The sequence below is a fragment of the Pseudorca crassidens genome, chromosome 12 (assembly GCF_039906515.1).
Source record: "Pseudorca crassidens isolate mPseCra1 chromosome 12, mPseCra1.hap1, whole genome shotgun sequence".
NCBI lineage: Eukaryota > Metazoa > Chordata > Mammalia > Artiodactyla > Delphinidae > Pseudorca > Pseudorca crassidens.
Window position 1 is genome coordinate 43,629,007 of NC_090307.1, and position 15,063 is coordinate 43,644,069.

Below are 15,063 nucleotides of genomic sequence, written 5' to 3' on the forward strand. Positions count from 1 at the left end.
AAAAAAGTCGAAAGAAATCAAAGAAGATATAAATAAATGGAAAGATATCCCAAGTTATGGATCAGAGGACTTAATATTGTTAAGATGGCAATATTCTCAAAAGTGATCTACAGATTCCTATCAAAATTACAACTGGCTCCTTTACAGAAATTGACAGGCTGATCCTAAATTCATTTGGAAATTCAGGGTCCCAGAACAGACAAAACCACCTTGAAAATGAAAAAAAAAAAAAAAATTGCAGGACTCACACTTCTAAAAATCTAAAGGAAAATTTTTTTAAATATAAAAAAAAAAGATTAGAACAGTTTAGGTATTGACACAGAGAATATATTCTTAAGCTAGACACGAAACTCCACATCATATGTGAAAAATCAAATTTTCTACAGAGCTATGGATAATTTAAAAAGAGACTATAGACGTTTGAGGAAAACCAGAAAAATCCCCAAAGCTTCTCTATCACAATAGCATTTAACCATATATTATTCTGACCCAGCTCCCTCCTTCCAGTTTGCTTGTTCTCCTATTCCTACTATGACCATTCTTGGACTCATTATGACCTGCTGTCCACTCATCACTTTACTTTCACCCAGTCCATTGTTCCTCTATTTTCATCATTCCCTTCCTTGTCAAGTTTAGATTTCCTGGCTCATCATGTTCCTATGATCCTTGCCCTTCTCATCGTCTGGATACGCCTATATGACAAAAGCCCAGTCCGTGGTGGACCTTGCCATTCTACAGCCAGTACTTTTGGAAAAATCCACTCTTTAAAGCAGACAGGTTTGATAATGAAGTCTTCAACTCCAGGCCACATATCACTCACTCTCAAGCTAGCTTATTCTGCTGCTTTCAGTGAACTCAATTTCTCACTCTTCAGTGGCTATTTCAAACTCCATTCACCTCAAGCTCTTTACCTTCCTCCCTATCTCAACATACCCATCACTACCAGTCCATGATTTTGACTTCTACCTTTTCTAGGGGGAAGAAGAACCTGTGGTGATCAGATGGGAAACCCCTAGACTTTCTATTACCAAGTGTCACACCCATCTTCTTCACCCGCTTTCTTCCTTCCTTCCAGTTTTCCTGGAAATGGTGCTCTGCTTCCTTTCTAAGGAACACCTCTCCACCAGTGCTCTGATCACTGCCTTCTCCACCCCTGCCTTTGAAGAGATCATTATAATAGGCAACCAATTTCCATTTTTACTTTGACTAGTTAACTGCTCCCTCTCAATGGGTCCTCTATTCCTTTGACAAGAAACATACTAAATCCTCCCCCACATGAAAAAATAAATCAAACAAAACCCCACCTCTCTTCTTCAATCATGCTGTTCCAGTTACCCTTATGACCATTTACACTTCATAACAAATTTCTTACAAGATATGCCTGTCTCTATTTTTTCCTTCCTTTCTTCTTTACCTCAACCCCGATCCTATTCCAATCTGGCTTTCCTCACTATCAAATAAGTGAAATGGTTCTAAAAAGTACACTAATGAGAAACAAGGAATTAAAATGATCATCATTTGTAAGTGATATGGTTATCTGGAAAACTCAAGGGCATAAAATGAAAAACAATGAAAAATTATCAAAAATTGAGTAAGATGGCTGAGAAAAAAAATAGCTTTCACATACACAACAATTCTATTACAGAAGGAAAGACCCCATTTACAATAGAAATTTTTCAAAGAGAACAATGGCCTCAAGGTACTCAACAAGAAATTCTTAGATCTAAGAACTTTCTCAACAAGGAATTCTAAGATCTAAGAAATTCTAAGATTTACATGCAGGGAAAAAAATGAAGCAGTCTCTCCAAATTGTCTCCTTCCACTCTCTTTTGAAGCCACTTCTAACTGGTTTTTCCTCCCTACCATGCCTCCAAAATTGCTCTTGTCAAGACCACCAGTGAACTACACATGTGAAATCTGATGGTGACCTCTCCATCGTCATCTATTCAATACTTAAGCCTTAATAATACAAACCACTCACTCCTTAAATATTTACTCCCTTGATTTCAGTGATACAAACACTTGGTTTTCCTCTACCTCACTTCATTGGCTATTACTTTTCAGTTTTATTTGCAAGCTTAATCCCTTTTATTCTGCCATTAAGATATGGAAATCTCAAGGCTAAGTCTTGGGCCCTCTTCTCATTCTATTTTATAGTACATGTCATTTATATCCATGGTCTTAATTAACATCTATATGTTGGTGGTTCCCTTTTTTTTTTTTTAAACTCATGCTTAGAACTCTAACCTTCAGACCTACAGAGCCAACTTCTTATTCAAAATTTCCATACAGACTTCTCAAAGGCACCTCAGATGCAACATGGCCAAAACTAAAAACACGCTTTTCTTCCAGTTTTACCTACCCCAGTAAATGGCACCAACCCATGCATCTATTGGCCTAACAAGACACTGAAGCTGAGTAACAGAGGAAACCAAGGCAGTTATAGTTCACAGGAAGAGAATCACAGGACCAAAGAAGAGAACCAGAGCACCTCAGAGAGAAAGTTCTGGACTTCTCCTCGGAGGAAACAATCGGGGGCTGGGCAAGAACTACTCACAAAGTCTGTTCTCACCAGGCAGACTGGAAAAACACAGGCCTCAGTGATGGGGAAGAATCTGCCATGGACTGAATTCTTCTGGCTCTGCCTAAGACAGCTTAAGGTTCCTAAGTATTGAGCTATTTACGAATACAGGCAGATCTCATTTTGCTGTGTTACTCCACTTCGCAGATATTGCGTTTTTTTTACAAATTGAAAGTTTGTGGCACTCATGCATCACGCAAGTCTATCAGCGCCATTTTTCTGCCAGCATTTGCTCACTTTGTGTCTCTGTGTCCTATTTTGGGAATTGTCACAATATTCCAAACTCTTCCGTTATTATTGTATCTGTTATGGTGATCTGTGACCAGGGATCTTTGATGGCACTATTATAATTGTTTCAGGGCACCACAAACCACACCCATAAAAGAAGGTCAACTTAATAAATGTGTGGGTTCTGACCGCTCCCTCTGAAGGCTCAGATGAGGGTTAGCACTTTTTAGCAATAAAGTATTTTTTATTTAAGATATGTACATTGTTATTTTGGATATAATGCTGCTGTGCACTTAAGATACTAAGTATAAACATACTTTTATATGCACTGGGAAACTAACAAGTTCACGTGACTTGCTTTACTGCAACACTTACTTTATAGCGGTGGTCTGGAACCAAATCCAAAATACCTTCGAAGTCTGCCTATACCTTAACTACATCAAGCTCACTTCCATGCCTGCTCACAAGCTTCCTCTCTCTTCTTGAAAATTATATTCCCAGGGGCTTCCTGTACACTCCTGCTTCAATGTTGTTTCTCCTGCTAGACTATAAGCTCCGTGAAAGCAGACGCAGGACAATCTCATGTAACATAGTATCCCCAATGTCTAGCACGTTGCATAGCCCACTGTAAAACTTCAATTACTATTTTAAATACAACTACTTTTTCCTCAATGGTCTTCAGCTTACTAATAGATATTGTCGAAATCATTTTTATTCTGTTTCAGTAACACACAGAGGGTCTTGTTCTCTGAACTGTCACACTGGGTCTATTTTTCGAACTGCCACATCTTTCCTATGTCACATTATTGATCTGTCTTTTCATCGTAAGACAGGGAGGTCAGTAGGTGCTGGATCATTACTGGATATTGAGATGGTCTCTTCAGAAACTCTGTTGGGCCCTGTACAAGTCTTTCAGGCTCAGATAAGGAAAAAGTGCATGTTTACCCCACTGATGCTTCCCCAAGTAAAGGTTTGCACTTGTGGGGAGTAGCAATTCATTCTGTAATTAAAACAACGTATTAACCACATGTTTAAGGATATATCAGTGAGGCTAGGCCTCCCTTTAGCTGGCAAAACAGCCAGCCTTTGGACATGACATAGAAAACCAGCCAACCCCTTAGGCAAGCATAGACTGGAAACATTTTCTGCAGTGTTGTAAACGTCCGCAGTTGAGAGACTAAATCCTAGGGAACATTTCCAGAGAGCAGGAGCCAGATAGAGATTTGTTTCTCCCGAAGCCTCCACGCTTGCCTCCGGCCCTGACAACTCAGCTGGTTTTGCCTAAGGTAGTTTCTACAGTCCCTTTCAGTGAAATCCCACAGGCAGCTCTCTATAGGCGGTCACTTGCACTTTGGACACCTCTCACCTCCGTCTAGTCTCACCTTCATCGCCTCCAGCAGAAACTCCTCCCAGTTTCTGGAATCTGGATGGCATTCTTCCCCCAGGTTCCAGGACTGATAAAGAAATATATTGATGGGGAAAAAGCCAGTGTCATTTTAATGGGAATCTAGAAGCAGAGAAGCAAATTCAATACGCACTTATACTGCCACCTTAATCCAGAGGTTCAAACGTTATTAGACTGTTTACTTCCTGCCTATAATTGATTCTTTATTCCTTTACACTGGTCTTTAATAAATTTTACAAATGGAATCAAAATATTTTCTCAGGCAACTTTATTTTTTGAATAGGGTTTGATAACTACTATGAGTTCTAAAGGTGATTTAATAAGTGAAATCTGTTCTCTTCTTTCTACTCTCGAGCCTAGTTTAAGGGTAAGTCATTGTATGACACCTGTCCCTAATGGTCCACGGTGACCTTGGCATTACAATGCCCCTTATGAAAAGGAGAGGCACTGATATATAATCTGCCACGTGCATGACTCCCTTTCTCAAATTCTAGTCATTTGTACGATAAAGCAAGGTTAAAGTTCCTTATTCTCCATTCCTGTATAAACTAGTAGTTAAGAATTAAACATACATATATTACTAAATAATTTATATAACAAAAGGTGATTATGCAAATATTAGATGACAACAGTAAATATTTATTAATCTGATAAGCCAATGGCTGGTGATCACACAGGGCCAAAGACACTCCCACAGGCCATGGGGTGGTCCCTTAGTATTCAATATAAAGGAGAAAAAAAGTGGTTTAATGCACAGAATGGGATGTTGTCTGGGTTAAATAAGTTTGTGCTCTTCAATTAACTACCTTATGCATGGGACAGAATAGGCTCCATTTGTTGGATTGCCTATTATGTGCAATTACTTGCACATCTGTAACTCAATCCAGTCTAAACATTATTTGATATACACTGAAGCAGATCCTGATAAACAGAAGTTGATGTTAACTATCCAGTTAGCTAAGAAACGAATAATATCCAGATGAAATCACTTCCCTGCATGAGCATAGAGCTCAAATGGCGAGAATGGAAATACCAAGGCGTGGTCGGCAAGGATATCTTTGGTCATGTATGATTTACTATCACCAGTAAGTGACTGAGGCTGGAAGGAATATTGGATTTCCTAAGTACTTTAAGATATGCTTTCAGAAGCAGGGAAAAAGCCAAAATGTCAGTTGCATTAAAATAATTACATCGCAGGTACGTGCTTACTTTTACCTAGAGGCTTAAGATACGAGTATTTTTTCACATCTTTAATAGTTTTGACTTTCTATAATCTGTTTGGTAAACTGACATTTCATTGTATATGCTATTTGTAGAATAAAATAACGGTATAATTTTAAAATCAACATATACAGTACATAGAGCAATCTCTAAGAGGAGCCTGAGTTATTGCAAATGTATGAGCTATTTCCATGGAAGAAAAAGATGGAGAGCCCTTTCCCATTTGTATTTATAAAGGCTGCGTGACTCTTTAAATATATACACTGATGCCAACAGAGCCATCAGAAATCAATAAATCACACTCTCATGTGCTGTAAAATGTCTGGCACACACATTCATTTTCCTGGTCTGAAATTCTCCGCAAAAGGGACTGTGTAAATGTTCCATTTTAGTTTAATGACATTCTCCACAGTTAAAATGATGTGCATTATTACCAGTGAGTTCAAAAACCTGAAGAGCACAAAGCTAGACAGGGCTTTAAAGAGACTACATAGTACATATCCTTCATAGTACATATCCTTCAGTGGCCTGTCATAGAGCACAGACACACAGATATGAATGCAGGACCAAATCAGGAGATTAGTAAGAATGGATTGAAATGCTGCAATTACCACTTGGACGAAAAAATAACAGGCATAATTTATTTAGAAGCAGCTGGGGGATGGTCCTATAAGTATTTGGAGACACAGCCCCGAGAGGCCGACGCCACCGAATGGAGAAAGAGATGAACATCACTTAAAAATGACACAGACAACAGAAATGACAACAACCTATTCATCAGTGACGTCCAACCTGAAAGTGTAACAAAAACCTAAATAACACTCCACCTGAGTTGACATTTATTCCACCAGCTGCCCTATATTTTAAAAAGGTCTCAAAATTGTTCTACGTAGACATCGTTTCTAAAGTACAAATTCTTAAAGAAAGAAGGGATCTGTCATGTATAATCTAGAAGGTTCTAAGAATTCTGCAAGCACATCTTGCAGAGAGCTAAGCAGAAAAGGCAACATCTGAAATAAACCCCAGCCCTGAATTTATTAAGCCAGTATTCCTACGTGGGGACTGAAGGAAGAACTAGCTACAATTCTGCCTGTTCACTGGCACTGAGCAATGTTGCTCTGGCCTCTTGTTTCTTTGTATTTGGTCTCTGAACCAAAATGCTGTGGCCAAGGAGATGACAGTTGACCCATGCGTTTACCCAAACCTGATCATATTCAAGGTGTGTTATTCTGAGACTCTTCATTCAAAATGTAGCTTTCTTCCTTTAATCCACATTTTCCTTTCCCTGAGACCTCCACTCACTCTAGCTCCTCTGACCTAACTTTTCTTCCTATCCAGCCTGGACCCCATAATCAACCACCCCAACAAGCATCTCACAAGTCCCCTACAACCTTTCAGCTCCTTTGTAAATCTCCAACACCCTGGCAAAATCCAACTCCTGGCACCAAGCTAAGTGTACCAATACTTAGCACTGTGGGGTGGAAAACACAGAAGCAGACCAAGTGTGTCTGCTGGCATCTGAACTCAGATGGGGCCTCAATGCTGTTCAGCAGCCACTTCTTCCCCAGGATGAAGCCACAGTACAGTCCATCAGGCTGCTTTCCAAAGCCTTTAACTCTTGTGAAAGCCCTAATTCTCTAGCCTCTGAGAAGACAAATACACCACCACCCAGCTGAAAACCCCTCACTCTGCACCATACTCTTCACACTTAGTTATTTCTTCCCTCCTTCTTTCCTGCTTCTCTCCTCTCTGATCTCAGAAATCAACACTTCTTTTTTTCTTAAGCCAGCTTCTTTACCAAGAGAGTCCATTCCTTGCCATCTCTTCTAAGACTTCCATCCATAAATCAAATCCTCTCTCTTCTATCATCAATTTCTTCTATCAACTGCCTCAGTTTTTAGGACAAAAACATGTTTAAGCCCATCCTAGCTTTAAAAACATACCAATCTTTTGCTATTCTAAAATGCGTAATAAATACTTACTGCCTAAAAGGGGTATTCAATTCTTCCTTCCCCCTCAAATCCAATTACCAAATCATGATAATTTTATTTCTAAAATGCCTGTATTGGATAGAACTGCCCCCCCGCACAAGTTCATAGGTTGAAACCCTAACCATGTGACTATATTTGGAGACATGGCCTTCAAAGAGGTAATTAAGATTAAATGAGGTCGTATAGGTGGGCCCCAACCCAATATGAGGGGTGTCTTTATAAGAAGAGAACGGGACACTAGTGATGCAGGCATGCAGAAAAAAGGTCACGTGAGGACACACAGAGAAGGAGGCTGTCTAAAAGCCGAGAAGAGAGGCCTCAGGAGAATCGAAATATGCTGGCATCCTGAATTTGGCTTTGCAGCCTCCAGAACTGTGAGAAAATAAATTGCTGTTTCTAAGTCACCCAGTCTGTGGTATTTTGTTATGGTAGCCCTAGCAAACTAATACAATGTCTCATGAATGAGGCCTTTCCTTTTCACTCTTTGGCTTTGGCAAAAGTTCTTCCTACCTTTCTAGCCTCAAGTTTCTCACCCTATACCCCAGTCATCTAAAATTATGCGTGGACAGACATCATATACTTCTCTGCCTCTCTCTTGGGTGCCAGGAGCATCATGTAGGGAAAGAGCATCAACTTGGCACTAGACAAACCTGTGTTCAAATTCTGACTCCCGCGTTTTTACTTGGAAGAAGTTACGTTAAGTCCTTTTCTCTCCCTGATCCACAGTTTCCACATATGAGGTGGGGTTAATAATGCAGACTCTTTGGAGAGTTACTGTAAGCATTAGTGCTCATCTCTGTAGGAGGCCTAGCACTGTAGGTAATCAGTATTATTACTGATACATATGTTTCCTCTACTAGGAATGCCTGACACACTTCTTAACTTGGGAAACTTCCTCCATTGTTTTGGACCTAGTTCAGTAATACCTTCTCTTGAAACCTTCTCCAACGCCCACAGACAGAACATAATCACCTCCTCCGTGTCACCTTAACACAATGCATATACTAACACCATGGCATAGCTCTGGACCTACAGGTCTTCACCTCATGCCCAGCCCCACTCTTCTCTAACCATTACTTCCCTCAAGGTAGGAAGTGGAACCTATTAATGTTTATATCACCAATGCTTATCCGGCACATAATACATGTTGAATAAACACTGGTTGAATGAATGAACTATATACCCTAGTCCTCCCCCAAACCACCAGAGTCTGCTTACAGCCACATCATTCTACTTCCTCAAAAGGTCTGTCATTCAGGAGCCCGGCAGGTACAGGTGGCTCATTCAAGTCATCACCGTTCAAAGAAAGTAGATTAAAGTGACTATTTATAAAGGTGTGGGCAGGATGCAGCAAAACCACAGAGGACAGTGCATTAAACCAGAGCTAATGATGGGGGCTAGGATTTGACATGAACGGTAAGGGGAGAAGCGGGAATTTGGGCAGAGAGAGCTGTGTGGCAAGGGCCTTCTGACAGAAGCTGGTCAGTGGATGTGGCCCGTGCTGACCACACAGGGCAGGTGAGGGGCTCAGCCTCACTTTTCTTCCTCCACCCAATCCCCTGTTGGGGCTTCCCAAGAGCTGAAACCTATTAGAATCCAGAAGGCCTTCTCCTCCCCCTCCTGAGGAATTCAGGCCTGAAGCTAAAATTAACATAGGTCCCTGCATGAGGGGCTCACGATGGCTCAGAGTGGGATCACTGCGCCCAGCGGGGTGAGGTAGAGGGGAGGCCTGGGGAGGAGCTGCAGAGACAGAGCACGGTTTGGTGGTGGTGGGGCGCCTGTACAGGCCAGGCCTGATAAGCAGTGTCAGGGGTCAAGCAGGGTGGGTGGGTACGTGGGCCGTCATGGAAAGTCAGAGCCTCAAGGAGACCATCCCCATGGGGAGGTATGCTGGCCAACATGGAAGACTGGTTACCTACAAGGGGATTAATCGACTACTTAGATATACTAAGGATAATAGAAACTGAGTTTCTCACTGTCACTGTCAAACAGCTTTGGAAAGGGAGAAAACCAGAATGAACTATGGGGTATTAGATTAGCGTTGAACGTATTAGTGTGAATTCATGGTTTACAAGATATAGAGGAACATATAGAAATAAATGCAGATAGAAATTGTGCTATGTTTATATATAGGCTCATACTCTTTCTTCTATAAGATGTCCCTTATCTCCAAGACACAGAAGGAGGTGTTCACACACACATGCACACACATGTATGGATGTATGCATTCCTATATATACATACATATATTTCCTAGGTCTGTCAAAGATCTGGGAGAAGCAACACCCCAATAGCAAAGAGCAAGTGTTTCGTGAGATACTGACTTCTAAATACCATCTTCCACTAAAGGGAACCACGGCTCCTTGGAGAAAGGATTCATTCCAGGGCTGAGACAGGGAAAGTACAAGATGAGACTGAAACAATTCCATGTATTTTAAAGTAATGAAATGCTCGAAGAGTGATGCAGACACGTCAGAAGACACAGGAGCCAGCTTGAACAGGCTCCTAGTGACCAAATGTGGACAACTGAGCATAATAACCTATTGAAAAACTAGGAAACAAGGAAACCACACAGATAGGAGTAAGTGGATAAATTGAGAGTCTCAAGAACGGATATATCCTCACAAAATACTATTTAATTACAAACAGGGAAGAAGTAACTTTACACTAAAGAAACTCGGCGGATACATTTTAATCAAATGACTGGGAGAAATCAAAATTGTGTGCCACCTCATAGGTGCGAGGAGAATATAGCATCATTTATCGTATTCCTCCCAACGGTACACAATCTGAATCTGATCACTAGGAAATATGACACAAACTAACATTAGCTTATAATCTTCAAAAGTGTCAAAATCATGAAAGTCAAGAGATGATTAAAGAACTCTTCTAGAATGAAGGAGACTAAAAAGATACGACAACTAAATAAAATGACAGATTCCATACTGAATCTTGTTGCTAAAAGTGACATTACTGGGACAGGTGGCTAAACTTGAATAGAGTCTAAGAATCACACAGTAAGAATGATCAATGCTAGCTTCCTGATCTTGATTGGCTGCACTGTGCTTACACAAGAGGACGCCCTTGTTTGTAGGAAAAAACAGGCTTAAAGTCATAATATTACTGAGGGTGGGGGGAGGGATGGATAATGAGGCTTGAAACTTCTTCTCTAATATATCTTTAAATTTTGTGAAAGTTTATGATTATTTCAAAATTCAAAAAAAGAAAAAAGAAAGGAAGACAGAGGCATCCTTTCTCTTGATGCAGTAGTCCATACGTGGATTACTCTCCATATACAGCCTCCTGGAGCAAAGCAGAGAAAAGAAGGTGGAGGATGGATCTAAAGGAACAAAGAAAAGATGTCCCACTTACTCCCCAGTGACTTCCTAATGTCCATCTGAGACACTTGCCTGTACATAACCTCCCCATTGATGATCTCTCATGGATTTGCTATTTTCTATCTATTCCCTGGCTCCTCCCATACCCTTTCTAATACTTTCTTACAAATATATGTACTCCTTTGGGATGGCCATGATATCTCACAGGCTCATCAAATCCCATAGCTGACAGTATAATCTACGTAAATTTTAATCACTAATTCCATCTTCTCCAGTCACAAAACCTGAATATATATAGCCATCTTTGGACATTTCATATAGTTTATAGAAGCATCTCAACCCAACGTGTTCAAAACCAAACTCAACGCCTACCCTACTACAGTGGACATGATAGTTGACTTCTCCCCCACCCTCCATTGCATAGCCTCTAACAGAACTTCCTAAAAACCAGATTTCTAAAGTTTTCCCGACATCTCCACAGTGCACCATTCTACTTCAGGAGTTGGTGAGCACTCTAAAATTCAGGAGTAGGCCTGGTTGCTTTAAACCAATCCGCATATTCCACTTCCTCAGCTAGAGTCATTGTTTAAGAAGTAGTCACTGTGATCTACTGATACGTAGTATCATTCATGTGACTCAGGTTTATCTTTGAAATACTGGGACACAAGTATTTTCCCCATGAATGTGAACCAATAGGCAAATACCCATTTTTTGATTCCGGTAGCCATCCTACTACAAAGGGATTCAGGTTTAGAAGAGTGCCAACAAGGGAGAGATTTTTTAAAAATGAATTCATTAAACACAGTTAAATGGGTCCTTGATAATAACTGAATTCCAGGACCAGCAACCAGAAGCCCACTCTAACCTCCATCTTATAATTACCTGAGCCAATAAATCCCCTTTATATTTAAGTCAGTTTGAGTTCGGTTTTCTGTTGCTTGCAGTATAATGTGTGGAAAGCAAACTTAAATATAAAACTAGTTGTGACACTGTCATAAAACAACTAGAAGTATGTAAAAAAATGTAATCTAAGATAAACAGACCTCTAGAAAAAGAAAGAAAAGTACAGATATAGAAAAAAAAAATACAGGTTGGCTTAATGATAGTTGGCACTGGCAAGGTAAATGGGAAACCTAGCTTCCCTTATTTTAAAGATGTAATAATGAAATAAGCCTTGGCTTCATTTGGCCCAGAATAGGACAGCCGGTAGGACTGCTTCAGGGGAGAAATCAGGCAGAAACCTGGGGTAGTCAAAGGAGGGAAACGAAAAAACTGGGAATTTCAAATTTTGTAAAAATACGTGAAAACAAGCTTTTGTACAAGTGAAATTCATAGGTATTTCACATAATTACAGTACCTTCCGCTCGCTCAAATAAATCTTTGTAATCAGATTCACATTTCCATGCCTTTCCTACTCATTCTGGCCTAGAAAATGGTGATGTTCACCGACTTCTGGGGTTTTATAAACTGAAGTGAAATAGACCGGTTTTGGAAGGTTGTTTCATCAAGTTGCCTGTTCCTTTCTGCTGGGAGATAGGGTTGAGCTCAACTCTAGCAGGGCCCGGAGAAAGAGCTCTAAACTTATTGATGTCAGATGCTAATAGGCCCATAGAGCCTTCCTGCCCTCCCAAGTCACCCTAAATAAAATCTCCATTTGCCTTCCAGAACTTCTACAGACCTTCTTCTTCCAGACCATCCCATAGGCAGTGTCATTTATTCCCACTCTTCTGGGTTGAAAGTATGCCGGGAATTCACTCCTTTCTTTTCTTTTCCAAGGCTCATGTCTAAGGTCAGACTCTTATCTCTTATTTCAACTACTGTGACTGTCTCTTGCCCAGTCTCCCTGGGTCTTATCTTTCTGCCTCTCCAATACATTTTTTACAGAGCTACTGGCTCCTAAGAGAAAATAATGACAATATTTTATTTATCCTTTGGATCTTCTTCTCCTGCCCTATGTCCAGGCACTAAAATATTTATTTAAATTATTTTATGAATGCTGTGTCTCATTTGAGAAATCTCTGATGGTGCCCACTGGTTTCAGAAAAAGTTAAAAGAGCTTAATCTGCAACCAGGGTCATCGAGGTTTAGACCATATTACCCTTTAGCACAGCATCCTACCACACACATAGCAAGTCTGTGTAAATGACAAGCTCTCCCTCTGTAAAATTCACTTTCCCTTGGCTCTACTTACAAAACACCTATTAGTCCTTCAAGGTTCAAGTGAAGTATCTGTTCCACCATAAAATCTTCTCCAATACTACTTTCAGATTAAAGTTTTTCATCCTTCGTGCCTTCTGAGGACTTTATATTTCTATTTGACATTTATGTCACTCTGCCTGGTCTTATACTAAATTTGGTATAGATCTATCCAGTTATCAGACTTCTTTCCTAGTAAAGAGGAAACTGTATTTCAGCATGAGGTTGTCTTTCTCCTCCGTCTGTTATTCCTCTGGAAGATTCATTCCTGAAGCCTCTGTATTTAGCACAGTATATGCAGCACATAATACATGCTCAGTAAGTATTTCTTGAATAAATGATTTCCCAATGGACTACATGTTCTTTGAGAACAGGTATTGTGCCTTATTCATTTATATTTCTCACAGTGACTGGAAAAAACTGAGTAACAGAAACTGCTACAGGTTGAATTCAATATTAGGCTTATTGACACTGCCTCCTGGGTTCCTGAAATATTTGGCTAATCCAAGGACAATTTGTCATTTCTTCTTTCCAAAAAGACTGGAGTACTTTACATATGCCAAATCTTATTCCAGGATCTGGAGGTACAACTGTAAACAAGACAAACCACACATACGTTGAAGTGCAGGCAATAGTCACGTAGCTAATAATCCACCTCCCCCTGCCGAAAAAATAAAGTTTTTCTAAACACCTGAACTCAATCCTCAGTCACACGAGCTTGAAACCCAGGAATGATCAGGGGCTTCTCCCTAGACCTTGCTTCAAGTGTTATTTGACAAAATGTAAAATTGCCACCACTGGATGATGGTGCTACTGATGATGGTGGTGATGAGGAAGGTGACTGCACGGTCCTACTCCTCTTCGAGTTCAAGGCTATTCTCCAAATTCAAGCCCTCATTCTGCCTTTTGGAATAACTAAAATTGCTTTCTAACAACACTTTCATGCTTCCCATCTCTAACATTCCCTTTTCAGTACCGCCAGGATAATTTTCTTAAAAAGCAGTGATCTTATTACATTATAGCTCTGTTCAAAAGCCCTCAGTGTCTTTGCACTGCAAACACGGCGTGAACACTGTTTAGACTCCTTAGTGTCACACTCAAGGCATCTTCCAAAATTGACTTCTAATTTGTCTTTCCAGACTCATTTGCATTGTTGTTCCTATAATCCAGACTCCCACAAAATCAGCTTTTGATTTGGTATCTTTGAATCTTTCACATAAAATACATCTCCATCTATTTTATTCAAATTCTGCCTATACCTCTAGGCCCAATTCAAGGATCTTGTATTTGTCTCTGATTTTTTCCCTTCTACATATAAAAGCTCAGTTTACTTTGTGCTCTCCCCGCTAAGCTTACCTGTTTCTACCTCATATTTTCATTGTTCAGGAATATAGCTTCTGTATCCAACTAGAGTGTATTTAATCATTGATTCAATAAGCATGCAATAGGCACTTACTAATAGATATTTCCATTATTCCAAAGCACCAAACATGTATTATATTCATAGTAAATACTGAACAAATTTTCAAACAAAAATGTACTCAAAATCAAAATAGTATTTTTCTAAATATGAGCAATAATCTCCACCAAAGAGATACATAAGAATGATAGAAGACAGCAGCTTATCAAATTTTAAGTATGTATGAAAGGGTGGGTAAGTTAGGAGAAAACAGAATCAAATAAAAAGCTAAGAAAATTTATTCAAAATAATGTGGAAATATTGAATCAATCTTGCCCATTTCAATTTATGGATGTACCTATCATCTTGAGATACAAATTCATAAACACATGCACATTATGTCCATCAACTGGAAACTATATACAGTGTCAAAATTTATTGAAATGAGAATCACAAGGAAATGTAACAGTTTTGTGAAATTTAATAAAAGTTTATGCGATGAAATATTTTTTTTCTTTTCAAAGGAAACAGCTTTAGAAGATGATTGATGCCTGCTATTATGAGTCTATATTTGTATTTCCTTATTTTAGAGGCTTTTAAAAAATACAAAAATACACTTAAAGCACTTTTAGTTATACTAAAAAAAAAGATAAAAGGTGATTATTTATAGGCAATCATATTCACGATGATAGACTCTCAGAAGC

The 15,063-nt window shown here is 39.5% G+C and overlaps 1 protein-coding gene across 1 annotated transcript in view; it reads right to left on the bottom strand.

Moving 5' to 3' along the window:
- Positions 1 to 15,063, bottom strand: part of ASXL3 (ASXL transcriptional regulator 3) — a 177,136-nt gene that overhangs the window by 59,164 nt on the left and 102,909 nt on the right. The gene's annotated exons all lie outside the window — the stretch shown is intronic.